Source organism: Ambystoma mexicanum, chromosome 9 (assembly GCF_040938575.1).
Source record: "Ambystoma mexicanum isolate Mex_15411 chromosome 9, UKY_AmexF1_1, whole genome shotgun sequence".
Classification (NCBI taxonomy): Eukaryota; Metazoa; Chordata; class Amphibia; order Caudata; family Ambystomatidae; genus Ambystoma; species Ambystoma mexicanum.
In genome coordinates, this window is record NC_090931.1 from 979,007,388 (window position 1) to 979,028,894 (window position 21,507).

Genomic DNA, 21,507 nt, shown 5'->3' on the forward strand with positions numbered 1-21,507 from the left:
TTGGAATCTTGCAGTGGTGGCGTTCTAGGTACAGCTTAGTTGATATCTTGTAACTGGGAATGGTTTCTAGATCATCAAATCTTTGCTTCAACGCCTGGGTACTTTGGGTAGGATTTCACATAGCTTTTTTAAATTTATTTATTATTTTTAAAACATTTTTATTGGTATTTTCAGACATGGCTTTATCAAACACTGCCATAGTCATTTCAACATTAAAGCATTGACAAACGTCTCTCGTCTGCCTCTTGCAGCGAATGAAGCAACAAATTACCTTCACCTTCAGTACCTTCCGTTATTTGCTCCTCCGGGGATCATCTCTCCCTCTCTTGCCTCCACCATCCTGCCAACCCCAGGACACCCCCCATATGCCGCTCCATTTCCCCCCAAATCTTCTCATATTTCTGAGAGCCTACCCTGTTTTTGTACACCACCTGGTCACGCCTCTATCCATCCCTCTTCTCCACACTGGAGTTGTAGGGGCGTCTGGGCTCATACACTGCTCTGCAGTAGTACTTTGCCACTATGCAGGCGGTATGCAAGAAGCATTTGTCAAATCTGTCCACCTCCGCCTGCCCCCAGATAACAAGCAACGTCCCTTGGGGGTCCCAGAAAAATTCTGTCCCAGACCCCTTCCGCCTCTTGATGCAACCTTCCCCAATATCTCTGTGGCTTTGAACATTGCCATACCATATGGACGAAGGAAGGATCTTGCATTTTGGGCAAGTGTCATCCTCCCCTCTGCCTTAAACTCTCTCTCTAGAGTAGTCGGCTCTATATAAATATTTGACCTGTATCAGTCGAGCTGAGATTGCTACTTCCCTAGTGCATATAGTAAAGTCTCCCTCCTTCCTTGTCTTTTTCACCCAGATCCTTCACCTCTCGCCCCTGCAAATTGTCTAGTTGTGTTGTCGAGTTAATGCTCATCTGCTTTTCTTTAATCGCCCCATCCAGTACTTTCTGCTCTATTGGGGGGTGGGGCCTGAGGGATCTGTGCCCCTCGGCGTATATGTTGCCCCAGGGCATGCCTTACTTGCAAGTATCTGTAATGTTTTTGTCTTCTCAAATCCCCCTCCCCCCAACTTTCCCTGAACTCCTGGAAGGACCTGACCCCTTCGGTTGTCACTATATCTCCCACCATCCTAATCCCTTTGTCCTTCCACTCGCCTTCCCATCTCAGATGTTGGATTCCCTTGATGAGTCTGTTTCCCCTAGACCCTCCCCCAGGCTGCAGGGGTGTCCCCCGCTTACCGTTGTGGTAAGCAGGGGACAAAATTAAAGAAAAGCACCCTGCGGCGTGAGCTCTGACCCACGTTTGTGGGAAGAACTGAGGCTGCAGGGATAGAGGAGTGTAGGCGGCACACAGTGGTGACGCTGCAAAGGTAAGTAGGGTTGCGAGGGGTTCGGGAAGGGGAATGCGGGTCGGGGGGGATGCGGGCAAAGTGAGCTATATGATCACTGCCACACCGTAAATGGCGTCGACATTTTCCTCCGTGCAGTTACGGGCAGCGCAGTGATCACAGATTTTTTCCCCCATTCTAGTTGTCTATGGGTGTGCACCCAAGCCAGTCCCACGGCAGTTATAATTGGCAGGCCCCCGTCTTTTGGGTTTTTTCATACAGGAGCCCCTCCCATCAGTCCCAATCTGTCTCTACCAAGGTGTCTCATACTTTCAGGTACGCCCATCCATTTTCTATGGCTAGTTGTGTTGCCCAGTAATGGAGCCTTCTTCACGTAGCTTTTTAACCTTCTTCGCACCCTGTTTTCTAATTAGTTTAGACTATAAATGGCCCATTCTTTTTCAGTTTCTGTGTATACTGCCATAAGGCACTGAAAGGGTTAAACTATAATACAGTGCACTGTATTTGATGTGTTTCTATTGTGCTCCAAACCGGATTAACGGCATCTAAACGCAGAGTGTTACAGGGAAAGAAAAGTACCAATGTCCATCTATTGACCTATAGAAATTTCACCCAGAGCCACACTTCTATTAGATGGAGAGGTGGGGTTTTAAAGCCTTTCCGGATGGCAGTCGGTGACTTCGGGCTTTGTATAGAAATAGAAGAGTCCCATAACCAGGGACCCTTTATGGAAAAGCGTCTATCACCTCTGGACAAACCGAGAAGAAGCGATGACCAATAACTCCTTAGAGGAACAAAGAGCAATTCAGCTGGTATTGTACCACCTTTTTAGACATATAGGCCGGTGCATGGCCGTTCTTACATGTAAAGACTAGGCAGAGTGCATGTTTAACTTCTGCACAGATCTACATATTCTATTTTGTTTTTTGTGAATTACATTTAATGCATGCAACTGTATATACAGATCACTGAAAGGTGAGAAAAGTCAAGCGACCATGGAAGGCAGAATAGAGCGGGCTTGGCAGGGTCTTGACATTAACATTAATGGTCAAATCTTGTAACTGGCCGGTGTGGCTGGCAGCCCACAAGATGGCAGTTTGAATCGGGAGCTCTGTGTTCCACAGTAACAAATTGTTGCAGCAAATGAAGCAACAAATGACCTTCACCTTACCTGTGCAAAAGTTGAGCAGTTCGGAGTGAACAGGTAGGTGTGCTTGCAGCTTGGCTGGATTTGGCGAGAGTACGCCCAGGCTGGATTGGGCCGGGTGGCTGTTGTGCAGATGCAGTATTTCATGACCGCTGCAACCTCATTCAGAGGTGGTGCTCGCCAAGAATAGCAGGGTCTCTGCTGGGGATGGCGGTATCGGGTAATAAAATTGTGTCATACATGTCGCTGGAAAAATAAATCGCAGCAAAAATGCTGTGGTTTGACCTAGTAAAGGTGTACCCCATTATACCATTTAAGGGGAGCGGGGATTGCAGGGTGTCCCCAGCTCCACTTAAAGAGTATAATGGTTCGGGGGTGTCCCCTGCATTCTTTACGTGATTGTGGCGGCAAAACCACAGCTTTTTTGCTGCAATATTTTGTATTCACAGCCATTTTTGCCACGATTTTTAAGACATGGAACCGGGATGGGGGTGTCAATTCGGGTCTGAGGTCTGGTCAGTAAAGAGTGGACCTGGGAGGCTCCAAGACAGTGAGAACCTGGCTACACACATGGCTTGGAGGGTAGTGAAAAACTGGGAAAGTGGCTCCGCGATTTCTGCATTTTTATCCTCCTATGCATAACTTGAAAGTCATATTGGAACATTCCAACCATGTGTGTTTCTCAAACAGTTCTCGTAGCACCGTACTGGGAAAACCCTTTTGGGCATTATACCTGGCAACGCTTGGTCATAGAATCGTTTTCCTTCTGATATTAACTGGGGTTAAATGAACCTTCCCAATAGGATGTCTTCAAAAAAAGCCCTTCACTTGATGCATGAACACAGGCTGTTCCATCATTTCCCAAGTACGAATACACCCTAGGAAATTTGGGAGGGGATAGGGGGGATTTGTGCGAATATCTGCCGACGCTAACTGCATATCCACAATTTTCTATGATCCCGCTGACCTCTAAAGGTATATACGCTCACTTGCTGATGAAGACATGGAAACCACATCACCATAGCATCCGTCCAGAGTACTGTAACCTAGCTTTCTTGTGCAGATTGGAAGGATATAGAGACAACTTCAAGCCTGGACAGCAGACTTAACACGATTCCGATGCCGCCAAATCTCACACCACAGGCATAGATCGGATTCCTTGGACATGGCTACTGCACCAAACAGGTTAAACCAAGAAAGGCATACATTTTGATCCCTGCTAAAAGCAATCTGCTGCTCACTCGACAACTGCAGTCAAATATCCCAGACTGATCATGGGTGCTGTTCACTACTTGCATGAATGCTGGGGCCCTCACTGAAACGCATGCTAATAAGTAGTTATTATCTAGCATATTGGCTTAATTTAGGGCCTAAATGATTTCTGAGACACCCCTAAGCTTCTCCCACTGGAACGGCCTTGTGGCACATTTGGTACAGACATTGGAAGATATTTTGTGGTTTGCACATCTCCTCCCTTAAGTGCCCAGTGTAAGGACACATTTTGTGTTTTAGGCTGAAGTATTCTGTAATGCGCTGTTCCAACTCTCTTTGGTTTCTCTTCTTTCCCCTTCCTTTTCTTTCCCGGGAAATCCTCACAGTGCTGTAGCTAACATGTCCAAGTGTAGGGTAAATTACTATAAGGGTGAGGTGGTGCATTTGCATCAGAACAAGCCTCCTCAGGTTTGTCGGTCATCATTCACGCTTGTGACAGATTAGTCAATGGTTAATATAACAAGTAATGTTAAATGTGTTAAGATCGGCGGTCAAAAGGCTTTGACCCACCTGAGTAAGTTGGATGCCCAGATTGCCCTTATCCAAGAAACTCACCTCTCCGGTCTGAGAGGGAGTTTGTGAGGGTGTGAACTTTGCGTATGGGTCAAATGTGTAGTTCTGATGAGTCAGGTCTGAAAGGGTGATGGCCATACTATTGCTAAATTACCCACACATCCTTGAAACAAGTGCCCGTAGCGCAGGTAGATGGACCATGACTGAGAAGAAACCCATTATATTTCTGAACCTTTACAGACCGAACCAAGCTGAATCCAGTTTTGGGAAAGACCTTAATTGCAATCTGCTGTTGGACCCAATATCTGAGGACGTGTTGCTGTAGATAATTCCTATCAAAAGTGCACCAGGGTACAGTTAATTCAGGGTAACCAGCTTGTTGGCTCTCGCCTGGAAGCTTTTATAAACCTGACGCAATGGAGTTCAACCCACCAACCCCCGCATTATCCCTGAATTTCACTCTAGACTTTTTCCTACTGAGTAAGAGCCTGCTGGAAAAGATTCATAGGGTGGAAATGTCACCCTTCTTTATTTCAGGTCATGCCCCTGCCAAATTGTTCCTACACTGTGAGGTGGTATCGAACAAAAAAAGTAAGTGACTGTTCAACATTAACTTGCTAGTATCCACATAATTGACACACTCGATTGAAATATTTGCACGTTTGTTTTTTCCGCTGAATGATAACTCTGAAGTTGTCTCTGGTTCAGGTATAGCATGCCTATAAACCAGCTTCTCTGGGCCACATCATTGAGCATGTGGCATGGAAAAACAAAGTAGCGAAACAGGAAACAATGAGATCCCTCAGAATGAATAGAACCATAGAACCATGGAACATGCAACAACCCACACTAGACAAGACTGGCCCTCACAACTGTTAAGGTATATAATTTAAAAAACTGCCTACAGAGCGTGTATTTTCTAAAACATCACTCAACATTTTTCTGTAGGGTCTAGGGAGCACTACTTGCCTAATTCCTAAGAACTAAAAATCAGAACGATAAGATGGCTGCTCTCAGGAAGGATACCAAAATAGTTGTTAAAGAGGAGGACAGAGAGCTCCTTTTTGAAAAATACTACCACTCCCTCCTATATATGTGAAGCACACCAGAACCCTAGCCAAAATGACACATATCTGCAATCTATCCCTTACCCTTGAGTCCAGTCAAATCGGGGAACAGAAGTTACAGCTCCAGGTGGGAAGATTACATCGGCTAAAATTAAGTTGGCCATATTGAAATTGAATTGAAACTGGGGAATGCACCGAGGCTGGGTGGGCTTTCAGTAGATTTCTTTTGAACTTTCACAGACCTCCTTTCCCACAAATGACTAGACTCCTTTACATCCTGCACCTTTTACAACACCATGATCCGTGTTCCTAAGCCCGGGAAGGACCACTTACCAGTAAAGAACTATAGACCAATCTCGTTGATAAATGCTGAATCAAATATCTATGCCAAGACACTGGCAAAGTGCCTTGAACCACTACTTTCGGATATGGATATACAAGCACCAAACTGGGTTAGTTAGAGATAAGATTTCCTCTACAACATGGGCAGCAATCGCCCTGGATGCTGAGAAGGCCTTAGACTGGGCAGAATGGATTCCTTGGGCATGGGCTGGATCATTATATTCTTGCCTTTTAAATGCACACTGTACAGTCACCCCAGAGCCTCGGTCTTCATTAATGGCATATTTTCCCAGGGCTGCCCTCTGTTCCCGCTTTTATTCATATCATTAGAACCATTTCTGCGATGGCTTTGAATGAATTCATTGATCAAGGGAGTGGTCATGTAGTCTCTCCAAATGAAACTAGCCACATATTCGTATTAATACTGGTATTGCTAGAGGACCTGCTTGCCTCCCAACTGCCTTCCTAAAACACGTCTCCGAATACTCGGTGTCTGGTTACAATTAACCACAGATAAAACTGAAATTATGCCGTTCAATATTGACTTGGACATCATGCAGAAAATGTCATACTTGTGTGGAAATCCCAAGGTAATAAATAATTGGTGATCAAATGTATCGAAGTGCAAAAGACCATACAAGATAATGCCAGGATTCTAACCATTAAAATAGTTCCTTGTGGGTGGGGTTGCATGGAAACTATCAAGATTTTAGTCACCCTGGGTTTCCTGTCCCTGGAGTGAACGCCCTTCTTTTATTTATTTTTTAAATATTATTCTTATTGGATTTTTATAGTAGACAACACTAACTTTCCAACCCATGCCCAATGTCCCCGCCTCTCCCTCCTCCTGCCCCCACTAGACCCCACATATTCTTCACTGTCGGCGAACCACCTATTGCCCTAAAGTTGCTCGGTTCCCAGAATCTGAAATCTCTGAGGACACATTGGTTAGCTATAGTCATTTTTAAGGATGGAAATGGCTAGACCCCAATCCAATTTGAAAAAGCATAGCACAAATACTAATGCTTGGAGAACTTAACTTAGGTTTCAATGACCCCAATGATAAACCAGCATCTAGCATAGCCAACATCTTGTCAGAAATCTCTCACCCAGAGAGTGAACCTTCCTACTCGCAATAAAGGCAGAACACTCGATTGGGTGGCAGACTATAATTTCAACGCCTCCATCATTGCTATAACCCCGCAAGCCTGGACAGACCGCCAACTTCTGTCATTTACTCTGGCCACAAAAAAGCCTACTTCTCAACATACCCCATCTGCTCCCCCTAGTCTAACAAGAAATAAAAAGAATATCATGGCTGATAAACCTATTCCCCTTATCCTCCCTACCCTCAACTCTCTACCTGACTCTTTGGACCACAACTTGCTAGTCGATGAGTATAATAAAATCATGACAGCTACACTGGACTCCATTGCCCCTATTAAAATGAGACCAAGCAAACCCAAAGCCCACCTCAACTCATGGTTCACCCCAGAGCTGAAAACCTTACGATTGGAAAAAAAGATGTGAGGCTTCTTGGAGTCTATTACCATGAGAAGAAAATGGAACTAACCTTAGCAACATATCATCTCATTATAAGAAGCAAATAATTTTAGCCAAACGAGAATCCTATAACTGAATCTCACAAGCCAATTCGAGCATGAAGGAATTATTTGTAATTTTAAAAGAATTAGAAACACCTATACCAGTGCCAGATACCTGCACTAAGGACAAAACCTGGTGTTCTAATATTCAGCATGCTTTAGCCAATAAAGTCACCACCATTCAAGACAAATTTGCCCTCTCAATCCTACAACCTGCTTCAGTTTCTCTAAAATATCCATTCTTGAGGTTGAGAAGTGCCAAGGGGACCAATGCCCAGCTCAACTCATTAAGGATGCAGCGAGAGATTTGGCACCCTTCATCTCGAAGCTTATCAATGCCTCATTCAAAACAGGAACCATTCCAAGCAACCTTGGAGTCCTGGGTACTCCAACTCCATAAAAAAAACAGACCCTAACCCCAGCCATTCCAACTAACTACCAGCCCATCACTACAGTGCCATTCCTCCTCAAAATTCTAGACAAGGTTGCCTACATACAGATCCAGAAGTACTTGGAACTCGACCACCTTTTAGGAGCTCGCCAATCTGGCTTCCGGCCACAACATGGAACGGAACCGGCTCTAATTGACCTCAAGGCTCAAATTGATGAGCTCAGAGACAAGGGAAAATCAACTTTACTGCTCCTCCTCGACCTTTCGGCTGCATTTGACCTTGTTCACCACAAGGTTTTATGTAAGCACCTTGACTCAGCGGCACATTTCTCCAAGGAGGCTATCATCTGGATGGAATCATTCTTAAGTAATAGGACCATGAGAGTCTTAACGACTGCAGCGGCGGACCCTACCCCTACCCCTATCACCTGCAGAGTGCCTCAGGGATCTTGTCTCACCTACTCTGTATAACATTTTCACCCAGCCCCTTTTCGATGATCTGGAACCTCTTGGTATCACCTACACTAATTATGCAGATGATACCCATATTCTCTTACCACTTACTGGGGATTAAGATAAGGATTTGGCCTTGATGAATAGAGTCCATCTCATCATCCAGGCATGGATGGTGGCTCACGGTCTATACCTGAATGATGACAAAATCGAGCTTATCATCATAGGCACCACCTCCAACCTAAAAAAAAAAACTAGGCCCTAAATACACTCCTTTTAATATAGACGGTAACCCTATAATAGTGACCTTAGGTTTTTACCTCGATTTCACTTGCACGTTCACTAAACAAGTGAACGCTATGGCGTCCACCACTGCCTACACATGCAAACTAATCAGAGCGGGCAAACCATTCTTATCTAAGAATAATTGTCTTATCCTTGCCAGAGCTCTCATTCTGTCCGAATTGGACTACTGTAACGCCCTCTGCATCGGAGCTAATAAATGTATCACCAGTAAAATTCAACCACTCCAAAATAATGCCCTTAGAGCTGCCCCCGGCATAGCAAGGAAAGAGCACATTTCCGAGATTAGGAGACAAAATAACTGTCTTTCTACCTATGACAAAATTAGGCTGAAAACTGCCTCAATCACCTACAAATGTCTAAACAATGCTGCACCCCACTACCTTACGGAGAGACTGTCTAAAAAATCTTCGACCATGCCCTTGAGAACAGCTAATAACTGTTTTACAATCCCAAGATTCAAACTCTCTAAGGTTGGGAGTAGTAGCTTTCCAGTTAAAGCTGCCCAGCTTTGGAACACTATGCCTCCATCCTTACGAGTAGACCGATCATATATGAACTTCAGAAAGAATTTCATCAACTGGCTCAAAGACAGTGACCAAGAATACCACTTCATCGTATCATATACGGCTATCGGAGTGCCTTTTTATTATGCTGCCTGTATAGTACTCTCTCTCCTTGTATTCTTTCATGTGCTTCTGCATTTTTGTCTATCTCGACCTGTATATATTTTCCTACTTGCATCTGTATTTTTGACTTGTATATAGGCCATGTGTAACCTATGCTGAAAGACTTCTTGTATCCTCTGCGCCCTGATTCCTCAGGGTCTGGTGCGCAATACAAATAAACAGATCCTTTGTATTGAGAACGTTACCCACTCTAGGGACATAATGTTCTCAATCTTCAATATCCAATCATGTTCCACTGGAGGTCCTTTGTCTCTATCTCTGTTTAGTAAGTAACAGGGGCGCTAGGTTTAGTATTGCAAACGCCTTGCATTGCACCATGAGCTTGCATCCTCATCATATAGTCCCAAAAGACATTCCACCTTGTCTCTTTTAATTGGCGATCCGAACATCTTTCATACTATTTACTATGACTCAGAATGACAAGACCCGCGGATGAATCCACCAAATATGTTCCCAGTCTCCTTGCTTTTGCACCCTCTGCAGCATTTTCAGGGAGACCTCCCCCCCCCCCCCAACCTGAATTTGTGGAGCCTCTCTGGAGTTCCATTGCACCATTACTTTGTACCACATTTCTATTGTTTGCACTGTCCTCGTTAATTTAGGGATATTCCTCCAGACCCTATCTCGGGTGTCTTGTGGAATTTCATGCCCCACCACCATTTCCCACTTGCTCATGTATGCCCTTTTGATCTGTGGGGTTCTCTCTGATATCATTTTATGCAATGCTGAAATCCATTTACTGTTGCCTTACTGTGTAGTGCTATGTTTCTCAAATGGTGTAGGTGGTCTAGTAGCTGCTGTTATGTTTGTTGGTTCTTTAAGCCAGTGTTGCATCTGGTTGTACTCCAGTCTCGCCCAATTGTTTTTTACAATCCTCAAGGAAATTACCCCTTGGTTTTGGTACATATCCCCCAGTTTGCCCCTTGTTCTCTTACTGGACCAAATTGAGGATATTGAAACCGAGGTGTCAACTGAGAAGGGAAAGGTGTGCGCCTGCATCTTTCTGCTAATCTGTCCGATATATCTACTACTAATGCTGTTATTTAGCTTTTTTATTATGTTCTGTGGTCTATTGGTGGTCTTCAGCAATAGGACCTCATCCAGGGTTGTATCTGCTATCGCTTTGTCCATCCTAGCCCAAATCTTTTTTCGAGTCCCTCGTCAGCCATTCTCTAATCGCCCTGATCTGCACCTCTGCATAAAGCTTGGTAGGGCTACCCCACCCCTACTCTCGGAAACTATTTGTGTTTTCATTGCTCCCCTCTGTGTTTTGTTTAGCCATATACATTTGGAAATCATTTTGGATAATGTGAAAAATGTTCTGGGTATGGCTATTAGGAATGGCTGGAAATAGTACAGGACTCTAGGCAGAATCACCACCTTAATAGTATTTATCCAACCCAGCCATGAGATGGTCATTGGTCCTCAGTTTTATCCCACCTGTTGGCCATCTAAATGCCAGGCATTGACTGTTAATAGCTCTCCCTCAATTGATAAGTTCAGAATTTCTTATTTTTAGATACATTTTCAGCCCAGCCACTGTTCCAAAGTCACCCATTTCTCAAACGATGGTCGGTAGTGATCTGACCAGATTGGTTACCGCCACCAGCATGTCATCTGCGAATGCCATTATCTTATGTTCCTCCTCCTCCCCTTCAAATGGGATGCCCTTGATATGTTTATTTACTGTGACCCAGTTAAGGAATGGTCCCAGATATATTGCGAATAACTGTTGGGAGAGTGGACAGGCACCCTTGTTTCGTCCCTTTTATGATTGAAATACATTGGGATAACTTCCCATTTATCTGCAGTCAAATCGTTGGCTTATTTTTATTTTATTTATTTTTATTTTGTTATTTTGTATTGTGCCTATACACGTGTGGTGTGTCAAGGCGCAACAAGGCATGGGGTGCGGGGGAGGGCGGTACGATCCTACTCAGCCTTCTACATTCGGACCATGCAAGTGCAGGTATTTATAACCCGCTTAATATCCAATGTTGGTTTTTGTGTTTTTCTTGTTTTTTTGTTTTGTTTTTTAAGTGTGGTCTGCCACTGCGCTATCCTCCCTACACAGATATAGTTCTCCTGAAAGCTTTGTAGGAACTGAGATCTGAACCTCATTTTTTTCCATTGTACGAAATGGGAATGAAGTCGAATTAATTTTCAGCATCCAATGAGAGCAGGAGGGCTGGGAGTTCCTTCTTATCTACCTTCGCCACTAGGTAGCATTCCCGACAGGTGTTCTTGAATGTTTTTCTGTTTTTTATGAACCCCAATTGCTTTATGCGGTTTGGGGAAGAGGACTAACTTGGCTTCCTCCAACGTGGGGGGGGGGGGATATTCTCCCTGATGTGCTAAAGGCATTACATTTAAATACTGTGGCTAGCTTGGGTGCCAGGTACGTCCGATAACCCTTATTAAATGCTGCTAGGTACCCATCCTCATCCAGGGCTTTGTTAAAGCGTAACTGTTGCATTACACACAAGACTTCTTCCGGTGTTATTTCTGCCTCTAGTTGCTTCCTCTCCATGTTGTGAGCTTCTGAAGCGAGGTCGATTGCAAATATTCATCTTATGTAGATGAGGCTGAGAGATGGGACTTATAAAGGTTTGAGTAAAAGCTTTCAAATTGCTCTGTTATATCCTTGCTGGCCGTCCTTCCCTTCTCGGTTTTTAAGTTTTTGTATGGTCTGTGCTGTTGTCTTTTTCCCTGAGCTGTCTCGCCAGCAATCTGTCCGGCTTATTGGCTTTCATGTAGTATCTCTGCTGTAAGTTTAGGAGCACCTTTTTTGCTTTGTTAGATTGTAAAAGTTCAATTTGTCCCTTATGCCCCTTATGTTGCTACTAGAGTCATTCTCCATTCTGCTCATGATACCCCTACATTTTTCAGGAACAAAGAAATCCAAATTATGGAAAACTGTGTCCCCTGCACACTTTCTAAAAGGCAGTAAGCCTAAATTATATTAGTCACAAGTTTTTTTGATATAAAATTAGTTACTCTTGTAACTCAGTACAAAGAGGTTCATCCAAAAAAAATTCAAGTAACTCTTTTTCATTAGAGAAGAGTGTCTTCTACATTTTTATTTTCAAGTTGGCCCAACGCGTTTCGAGATTCATAGACTCTTCATCAGGGGCATAGATTTCAACATACATTTTCACAAGTATCTACAAAGAACAAAAATTAATCTGAAATGTACCCGTATGGTAATTTAAAAAAACAATTAACATAATTAAACCAAGACTTTTGTCGATTGTCCCAATTATTTGTTAGTAATCACAATAATTTGTGGAGATGGACACTGTCTCAAGTGCCACTAGAAACCTAATGATGCTTAGGTAGATCGCTGTACAATTACTGTTGTATTTAAGTTACAACAGTAATTGTATAGCAAACAAACTTGTGACTAAAACCATTTAGGCTTACTGCCTTTTAGAAAGTGTGCAGGGGGACGCAGTTTTCCATAGTCTGGATTTCTTTGTCCCTTTATATATTCCGTCCTAGATACCAAGGCCGAGTCTCTCTCCCCTGCACCTTGAACTCTTACATTACACTTCAGTAATTCACTTTGTTTATTTTTTCATTGAATTACCATTTAAAAATTGGTGTGCAAGTGTATCTTGATGTGTTACCCTAAGTTTTTTCTCAAGATTTCTCTCTCTCTCCTCTCTTCTCTTGCGCTCGCTTCCCTTTCTCTTGCGCTCGCTGCCCTTTCTCTTGCGCTCGCTTCCCTTCTCTCTCTCCCGCCAGAACAGAGGAATGGAGTGCAAGCTTGAGTTTTCATTGTAATAGCTACCTTTGCTACACAAGTGCCAATTTAATTAGCAAATTGATATGCAACACTGCTTATTTTATGCCTTGAAGTGATATGGCACACTTAATTTCTCATGCATTCGTTACACGGAAGATGAACATTATCTGTCTCCATAATGATCAGTCTCAGTCGGCAATGTTCTTTGCAACATTTTACTTAGTGTGCATATATATTAAATAAAATATGAATACATTCTCACGACTGTCAAAAAATAATAGCCTGTGTGGATATTTGTATTTGGATAATTCTTTACCAATCAGAGATGGGCAAAATAATTAAAAGTTTGCTGTGCACTTCAGTTTTTAGAGTGAGAAATAGTCTGGCAACTGAGAGCCATATGTCTTGCATCTCACTTAAGAATGAATAGTGATAGGTAATGCACTGGATCTTAAATAGCATGGCTTCTGCCATTTGGTGCTTATTTCTGGAAGGCATATTGGGCGGGTGCTTGGATTAGTGGGAACAGAGGGAATGGCAAGGCATACAATCTAATGCATGGCGATGCAAGAACCTGGTAGTGTGGTTCTATGTGGGTTATGTTAGGGCAGGTGGGTTTTGTGTTGCCGTATGAGAGCTCCAGTGCTCTGTTGTATGCCAAGATGTTTTCACATGCGAGCATGGGAGAGGAGCCAGGCATTGTACAGTGGTGGGATCTATATGGAAAGTGAAGACACGTGGACTGTTATTGCTGAAAGCTGGGTAGTGTTGATCCCTGTTCATAGCCCAGGAGAGAATCATTGGCCTGATGCCAATACCTTCATTTGACATCCTAGGCCATCTAGTGCCATGCATGTATGCCTATGTGAGATGGTTCAGAATGTGTATAAAGGAGCATTAGACCTGCATGTCGTAACGGGTAATCTACAATGGCCAAGGTTTTGTACATTACAATCTCACTTGGAAGTTAAATTGGATAATACCAGACACCGAGTAGCTGCTTTTTCTTCCTGTTAATCCTCTTTGTTGCGATCCATAGAAAAGTGGTGACTGTGCATTAGGGCGCTGTTTCAGCGGTGGACTGCTGTCGTGTGCATGTTTCGTTGATTCAAGTAATGTAGGTCAGCTGGAATCTTAATAATGATGTAAGGAGTAGGAGCTACAACCAGCTCCTGAGGGTATCTCGCATCATGTCGGCAAGAGCTGCCTCTGGGGAACAAGTAGCTAATACATAGCGTGCTGCAACTTCCACATGAGATGCAAACCCTAACTTTTATCTATATATGACCCCTTATGCTTTAAATGACTTCTAAATGTACCCCAGTGCCCAATTATAGGCGTTTTTAAAAAAGTTAATTTCAAACGTGTGTGAGAGAGAGAGACACCAGATGACTCAAAGGTAGCTCCTGATAGCTTTTGGTGTCAAACCTACCAGGCCCTCGTAGGCTATGGCAGTGTTCAAAAAGGGAGGTTAGTTTCAAAGTGTTTCGTTGTCACATGAGTTGTTTGCAACGCTGACATTGGTGATGATGTGCCACTGCCTGGCACTCAGTCTCACAGTGAAGTACTGGTTGTGTTTGGCTGGCTTGTTAGCGTGTCTGTCACTGATTGGTGGGGTTCCACCAATTGGTGACACCCGGAGTTCATGACCCTTTTGTTCCTCCTGCACAGGCTTCCAAATTCGCCATTGGTGCCGATTGCTTCATTTAGTTGTACGTGAATTAGACAACCTAGACTGGAGTAAATTTAGTTTTTATTCTAGACTGTATGTTTGGATGCAAATGTAGGCAGTTTTGCTGTATATTGATTTGAAAATGTGTACGTTTGTTTTTAGATCCTTTAATTTCCCTAATGAAGACCTGCTGAATCATTTTGACAACGTTGAAACCGGTTGGTGCTATTTTTGTATCAGGAAGCCAACATTGGCAAAATTGTGCCATTCCAGTCCTCGCCTGTCTACATTTCAAATCATACATTGTTTCTAAATAGTTTTCCTTTGGCTTTGTTTTATGTACAATTTTCCCTGATGTTGTAATATTTTTGTACACAGTAATATTGAGTGTACATGGATTGAATGTGGTGAATTGTGAGTAGTTGCAATCTGTTTGTATCCCCTATAAAAATATTTTTTTGGGATATCACAATTATTGTTCCCTGAGTTTGGAAGACTTGGATCCCTGCCTTTCTGTGAAATCTTGTAGGCTATAACCTGGAGATAAATAGCTCAAAGCTGCCATCGATTTCGAACCCGGTAAGTAAGGAAGTAAGATGAGGTTGGTTAGTGGGTGGGATGGTTCATTTATTGGAGGCACCGTTTGTGCATTGGGGATGGACCAGTAGAACACCAGACACGGGTTCAACAACCTTTTTATGTTTGGATGGGGAATTGGATTAACATTCATGGGTTTTAGGGATTTATCCACAAATGCTTTTCCTATTTCTGAACAGTCTATAGGAGGGGATCAAATTATAGTGCATACGAGGTATCCTGTCTAATGGGGATATTGCTCTCTCTGGGTCCATGATCCAAGTTCTAATCACATGGCTATAGCACTAGTTTGCTACCAGTCCATCTCTGGGATATAGTGCTCTGATCTCTATTCGTAAGATGTTCAGGGATGTAGGGTGCAGCTCTTTTGTAGCACTCCTATGTCTAGGCCTCTCAGTTGCTACCTCAGGCATGCAAGGTGTGTAACTGGCCAAGGTTAACCCTGCTGCATTCTCTGGTCCGTGTGTTTACAGTCCTGGTTTCTTCCTCCCCTCTTGACTGCTATCTTGATGCCGATTTATTTATTTTTAAATTCTTTTTTTGTAGGCCTATTTGCCTCACCGGCCTATGTCGTGGGCTTGCTATTGGTCGGGCTGTTCTTCCTCCGCTTTGCTGTTAGGCTTCAGGATTTCACAATGTCATTAATATCACCTTATTTTTATTTGATTTCAATTTGTGTATAGCAATGCCCAACCCCAGGGTCTTGCAGAATCATACCTTTTTGGTTCCTCTTCATCCCACCAAAGCTTTAAGCTCTAGCAGCATTATGGGGATCTGGTTGAAGTCCTGCCTTCTGCTCTGGGTCTTCTTGCTTTTGCTCCTCTCCGCTTCTCAATGACTTGAGCTGCTCCCTCAGCCTTGGCTGTTCTGGCACCCTTGTTCTTCCTGGTATCCCGATTATGTTTCAGGGAGGGCCCCCCCTGTAGCATAAAGGATCCTGCATGGGCCGTTGGTTCGCTCCATTAGCTTCATCCAGAGTGCTTGCTTTTTTTTCTTATTTTAGTAAGTCTCCCTGCAGGTATAATTTGGAATGCAGGTTCCTGATGCAGAGGATGGTAAGCTTCATTTGTTTTCAGCAGCATTCTGCGTTCATATTAGTGAGTATTTGCCAACGTCCAATCGGTGCTCCAGATGAGATTTGGAAGTGGGAGTATTATACTCCTTGTATTTTAAAGTTGGGAGTAAAATGATTTTTTTAGTTAGTGGAAATCTGTCTAATTCCCAATGGAAGTATTTTTTTATAAGCGTATACAGATGTGTTAAATGGAAAACGGAAATGTTTTTGTAGTAATTTCATTGCACCTAGTTATTCATGCCCATTAAAAGATACACAGGTACTTCTTTAGATCAGGCACTTACTAGTCCGAACATATCGATGGCATTGCGCAAGTGAAAACAGGGGCACATGGGTCTGTGTCTGTTTACATGTTTTTGCTGGCAGTATTTATACTCCACATTTATTTTTTTTTTAGGAGGGCGGATATTTGCCTATTTTTAATGAGTAAAAGTGACAGTTACACCCCTTATCTGTAGGGCTGCGTCCAATGTTGGATCCGACACTGAAAAATGATACTTGACAGTGCATTTTTCTTAATCCTCGTTTTCCTCTCTACAACACAGGAGTCTGTGCCTCCGACTCACACCTAGAGGTACTGGATTGAAGGAGAGGGGAGAATGAGTGGATTTATACCAAGAATCTTCCTGGGATAGGCTATCTGACTGAGGAGGTTAATGGACTGGGTAGGCGACTTTGCAAAACCCATCCTAGTCCACCTCCCGTTCATAACTTTGACCTAAACACCCAGGTAGGCTATTTTTCCATATCCGTAGATTCCCCTGCACAGCTTGGGATGGGGTCAGGAGTTTGACTTTGTAACAGGGCGCTGTGGTTGGTCCATTTCAATCAGCAGTACCACAAGGCATTCCTGCTAGCTTCTGTTTTCAGTGATTGTCACCGTAATTTACAGGGATGAGACTGGATTGTTGAGGTTGAGAGATATTATCCCGCACATCTGCTGGTGCGTGTTTTGGATGGCCCAGCTGACTAAGCAGTGCCACATGCCCTACTTGTTTATTTAATTTTAGTTATCTACAGTTTCTGGATAAACTAGGGTCTTTTCAGAAAGGATGGTTATCTGGTATGCATTTGTCTGGGTTTACCACTCCAGATGTTAGTGGCCATAACGGCAGAATAGCCTCCTTGGGTTTTCCTGTTTTACGATGAAACCATCACTAAGACTCCCTTGATGTATCTTAGTCTTGGTCATGGTGTATAGGTCCTTGTTGCTGGACCGGTGAGGTTGAGGGAGGTCATTCTAGGCATGTGTTTTTACTAGTCCAATTGACAAGCAGAACATTCTGGATTCTCCCTTAGTAGATGGTTTCCTTTGGGTATCTGAAGTGTTTGAGCACAGTGAGATCGTCTGGGCAGCAGCAACAAGTCCTGTTGCAGGGATTGCTGGACAGTGTGTGTTATCCAGTGTAGGTGGCGATGCACGATTTGAGCATCTCCAAGATTCACATGAGGTGCCCGTAGTTGCCTGATAAGTATTATACAACCGTGAACTAGCCAGCCATAAGTCACTCCTTCCCTCCATTCTATGCATACACACACCATATAATTTACTTGCAGAGAGTCACATTTCTCTAGCTAGAGGCGAGTGCAAATTTTGAACCGTTACAATATTTATTTCAAACACATTTCGACTAAACTTCAATGAATATAGAGCATATACATTTTTTATTTCTTTTTAAAATGTACTGTTATAGTTTAATAAACAATTCAACCTTTCAATACAATTATACACATAGTTAAAAAGAAAAACTAAAATTCAAATTAATTTTCAATTTGAAAATCAAGGGCCTCAGCAATTATTTCATCAAGCAGCACTATATGTATGCACAGTTCATAAAAACAAACTTCTTTTAAACATCCCATTATTCGTAGCCTAAAATGTTAAATAAAATACATATTTTATTGCTTCTAAAATCTGTGTTTGTCGACCCATACACATCTTTTCCCATAGTGCATCTGCTGTTAAATCTCTGTAATCTTTGAGATATTGCAGAAACAATTTTCTCTGTGAGCAGTTTTGGACATAGCACCATCAGATGTTTCAAAGTTTCAGGATCAACAACATTTTTGCAAAATCATCTTTCCTCAATAATACCCTTGATCTGACTCCTAGAACTTCTCTGGTCGGCCATAAATTTAAACGCAATATTAAAAAGTGTTCTAAATTTTGGCGATGGAAACTTCAACAGATAAGCTAGCATTTTGTATTTTGTTCAAAGGTTTCAAGTTAAAATGGTCTTGCTTAAAAGTCTTCTTTTTTTTTTGTCTTTTTATTTGCATTAAAACCACATAAACAACAACTCGCAACACATTTCTATTGGCACCTTCGAGTTCGAGTCCATATTCTTTATCTGCTCGGCTCGCGGCTAGACCTCCTTTCTCCCATCCATACTGTCCGTACTCTGTTCTGTGTTGCACCTGGGTGCGGATGGGCCGGCTCTCTTCTCGAGTCATTTTGGCCTGTAATCCCCCAGCTTGCTCTTGTCACGCGACTAGTCCTCCACCAGGTAGTCTGGTTCGCGTCTGCTGTCTCTTTCATTGCTTCCGAACAGGTCCTGCGAAAGGGTGTTCCATGCCACTATCCTGGCCCCACTATTGCCTTCTCCCCTTTGCGTCGCTCTTGTCCAGACTGATGTTTCGGCTTTTGTCAATTTTTGCAGGTCCGCCCACCAGCCCTCTATCAAGAGTCCCGTGCTTGTGTTCCACGCCATTGCGATGCAGCCAATATTGTCATCAGGTCTTTCATCTTTGCCAAGTGTGCTCTCTGCTTGTCTCCTCTTGGGAAGCCCAGTAGATAAGATGCTGGCGACCAGACTTGCATTTGGATTCCCGCCTTCAGCGCTCTCTCCTTGATTGTGTCCCAAAAGATCATTATTCTTGGCATGACCAAACATATGCGCCATGTCCGCTAACTCTGCTTCGCTGCGTGGGCAGCTTCAAGTCTATTCCCCATGTTTGATATTCTTTTAGGCGTTGGATATGCTCTGTGTATGAGCTAGAGCTGCATCTGCCTGAACCTTGTGTTCCTGGAGACTTTCTTTGCATACTGGGGGGCCCTGTTCCATTCCTCATCCTTGAAGGGTTTCTGAAGCTCTTCTTCCCATTTGGCCCTCGTGTATAGTACTCTTTCATTCCTAGTTCCTAATAATTATTCTTAAAGCCTGGACATGGTGTGTGTCCCCTCAAACATTGTGCCATGTGTTTAGTCCCCCCCCACACCCTGTGTCTTCTGCTTCCGGTAGGGTCTCCCACCTCCTCCTTATTGTTTTAACCATGCTGTTGTACAATATAAATTGGCCCTTGTGTATGTCCTGTTCCTCCACCAGGTTCTGGAAGTCTACCCAGTGTCGTCCTTGCCAGAGATCTCCTATTTCAGCTACTCCCTTGTCTTCCCACTGTGTTCTGAACGTTGCCAGACTTGCAATGCGGGTGTCCAATAGTCCCGCTAGGGTGATTTAGCTGGAGCAGGGATCCTTCATGTCCTGGGCTTTCCACACTCTTTTCCATAAAGCTCATCCCAGCTGAACCATATTGGGGAGTGCTTTCGCTGAAGCTTTGTCCATCCACAGGAGTTCTCAAGTAATATTGCTGGAGCGGCTGTTGAAAAAGTATTGCATCTATAGAAGTGTCCTCACCCAACCACTGCACCACAAATTGGAGTTGAGCTGCCAGGTAATATCATTCGAAGTCCGGGAGCCTGATGCCCCTCCACTCGTAGCCCCTTTGTAGTGTGTTCAATGCTACTCTGTTCTCCCTCCTCCCCACAGGAAGTCCCTTGCCATGGTGTGTAGCTGTTTGAAGAATGACCCTGGGATGTTCTAAGGGATATTAGTGAAATAGTATAGTAATCAGAGTAGGACCGTCATCTTCAATAGGGCCGTCCTTCCCATTGTCCCCAACGGCAGCGTCCTCCAAAGCTGCATGGCCTTCCCAATTTTATCCAGGGCTGCCTGTGTATTGTTTGTGTCTCATTGGTGTCATGTTATATAGCCACTCCCAGATATCTAAAGGTGAGCGGGGTCCACGTGAGGCCTAAATCCGGCAGCTGGTCTGATGTCATTCCTCTCCGGCCGGCCAAGGGGAACAGTGAGGACTTTTCCTTATTGATAGTGATTCTCGATAGCCTCCCAAATGCCTCTAGGGCCTCCAGCAAGTCCGGCAAGTGGTTCTGTGGATTCTGGACATAGTGCAGCATGTTGTCTGCGTAAATTGATATCTGGTGTGCTTACCCATCTATCACTATTCCGGCATCCCTGTGCTGCGCTCTTAGGAAGGCCGCAAATGGTTCTAGGGCCAGGATATATAAAATCAGGGAAAGCTGGAACCCCTGCCTTGTGCCCCGCGCTATGCTCCACCCCTCTGAAACATGTCTCCCCGTTTTTACCCTCGCCCTCGGATCCCTGTATAAAAGCTTTATCCAACCTAGGAACCCTTCCCCTAGCCCAAAGTGGACGAGCACTCCCAGAAGCCAGTTCACCGAGCCGAAAGCCTTTATGGCATTCAGTGATGATACTCCGCTTTCTCCCTCTTCCTGATTCGTCATGTCTGACGTGATGGAGTCTCTGGAGCGTCCATTCCGGTACTTACCCTGTTTGGTTCGGATGCACCAGCGTGGGTATCACTCTTTTGAACCGGTAGGCTAGGGCCGCTGTGAGGATTCTGGAGTCTTGGTTTATCAGGGAGATTGGTCTATAGGACCCGCACTCTAGAGGTGATTTCCCTGGTTTTAGTTTTGGTACTATTATTGATTCTGACATGCTACTCGGGAGCCAACCTCTCTCATATGCCTCTTCTAACGTCTCCAGTAGTCTCGGGCCAGGCTGTCCCTATATTTCTTGTAGAATTCCCCTGGTAACCAGTTGGGCCCGGGGACTTTCCCCGTCGGTAGCTGGGTTATGACTTCCGCCAGCTCCTCTACGGTGAGTGGCATCTCTAACATTTAGGCTTGCTCCTCTGTCAGTTGCGGGAGCTTGATTTCCGGTAAAGCATCGGCTATGTCTCCTCCTTCCTCCTGAACCCGGGTGTATAGTTTCTCATAGGATTGTGAGAACCATATTTATACCTTCCTGGGTCCTTATCACTTTGCTCTGCTTGTCCATGATTGCGTTTATCGGTTCCCGCTTGCTCTCCTGTTTAGTTAGGCAGGCTAGGAACCTGCTGGGCTTGTCTCCCTCTGCATCTAGCCTCTGTATATACTTCTCATAATCCAGCTTCCCCAGCCTCTCCCAGATTGGCATACACTGTTGTCTCAGGACTGTGAGCTCTCCCAGTTCTCC

General features: G+C 43.9%; 1 protein-coding gene across 4 annotated transcripts in view; it reads left to right on the plus strand.

Moving 5' to 3' along the window:
- HAT1 (histone acetyltransferase 1) overlaps positions 1-21,507 on the plus strand; it is an 827,312-nt gene that overhangs the window by 49,343 nt on the left and 756,462 nt on the right. The window contains exon 1 of one of the 4 annotated variants that reach the window (XM_069616210.1): positions 14,727-14,777. The exons of the other annotated variants lie outside the window; for them this stretch is intronic. The gene's annotated coding sequence lies outside the window, so the exon portion shown is untranslated. Of the gene's footprint in view, positions 1-14,726; positions 14,778-21,507 lie in introns of those variants that run through there. 4 annotated transcript variants of the gene reach the window in all.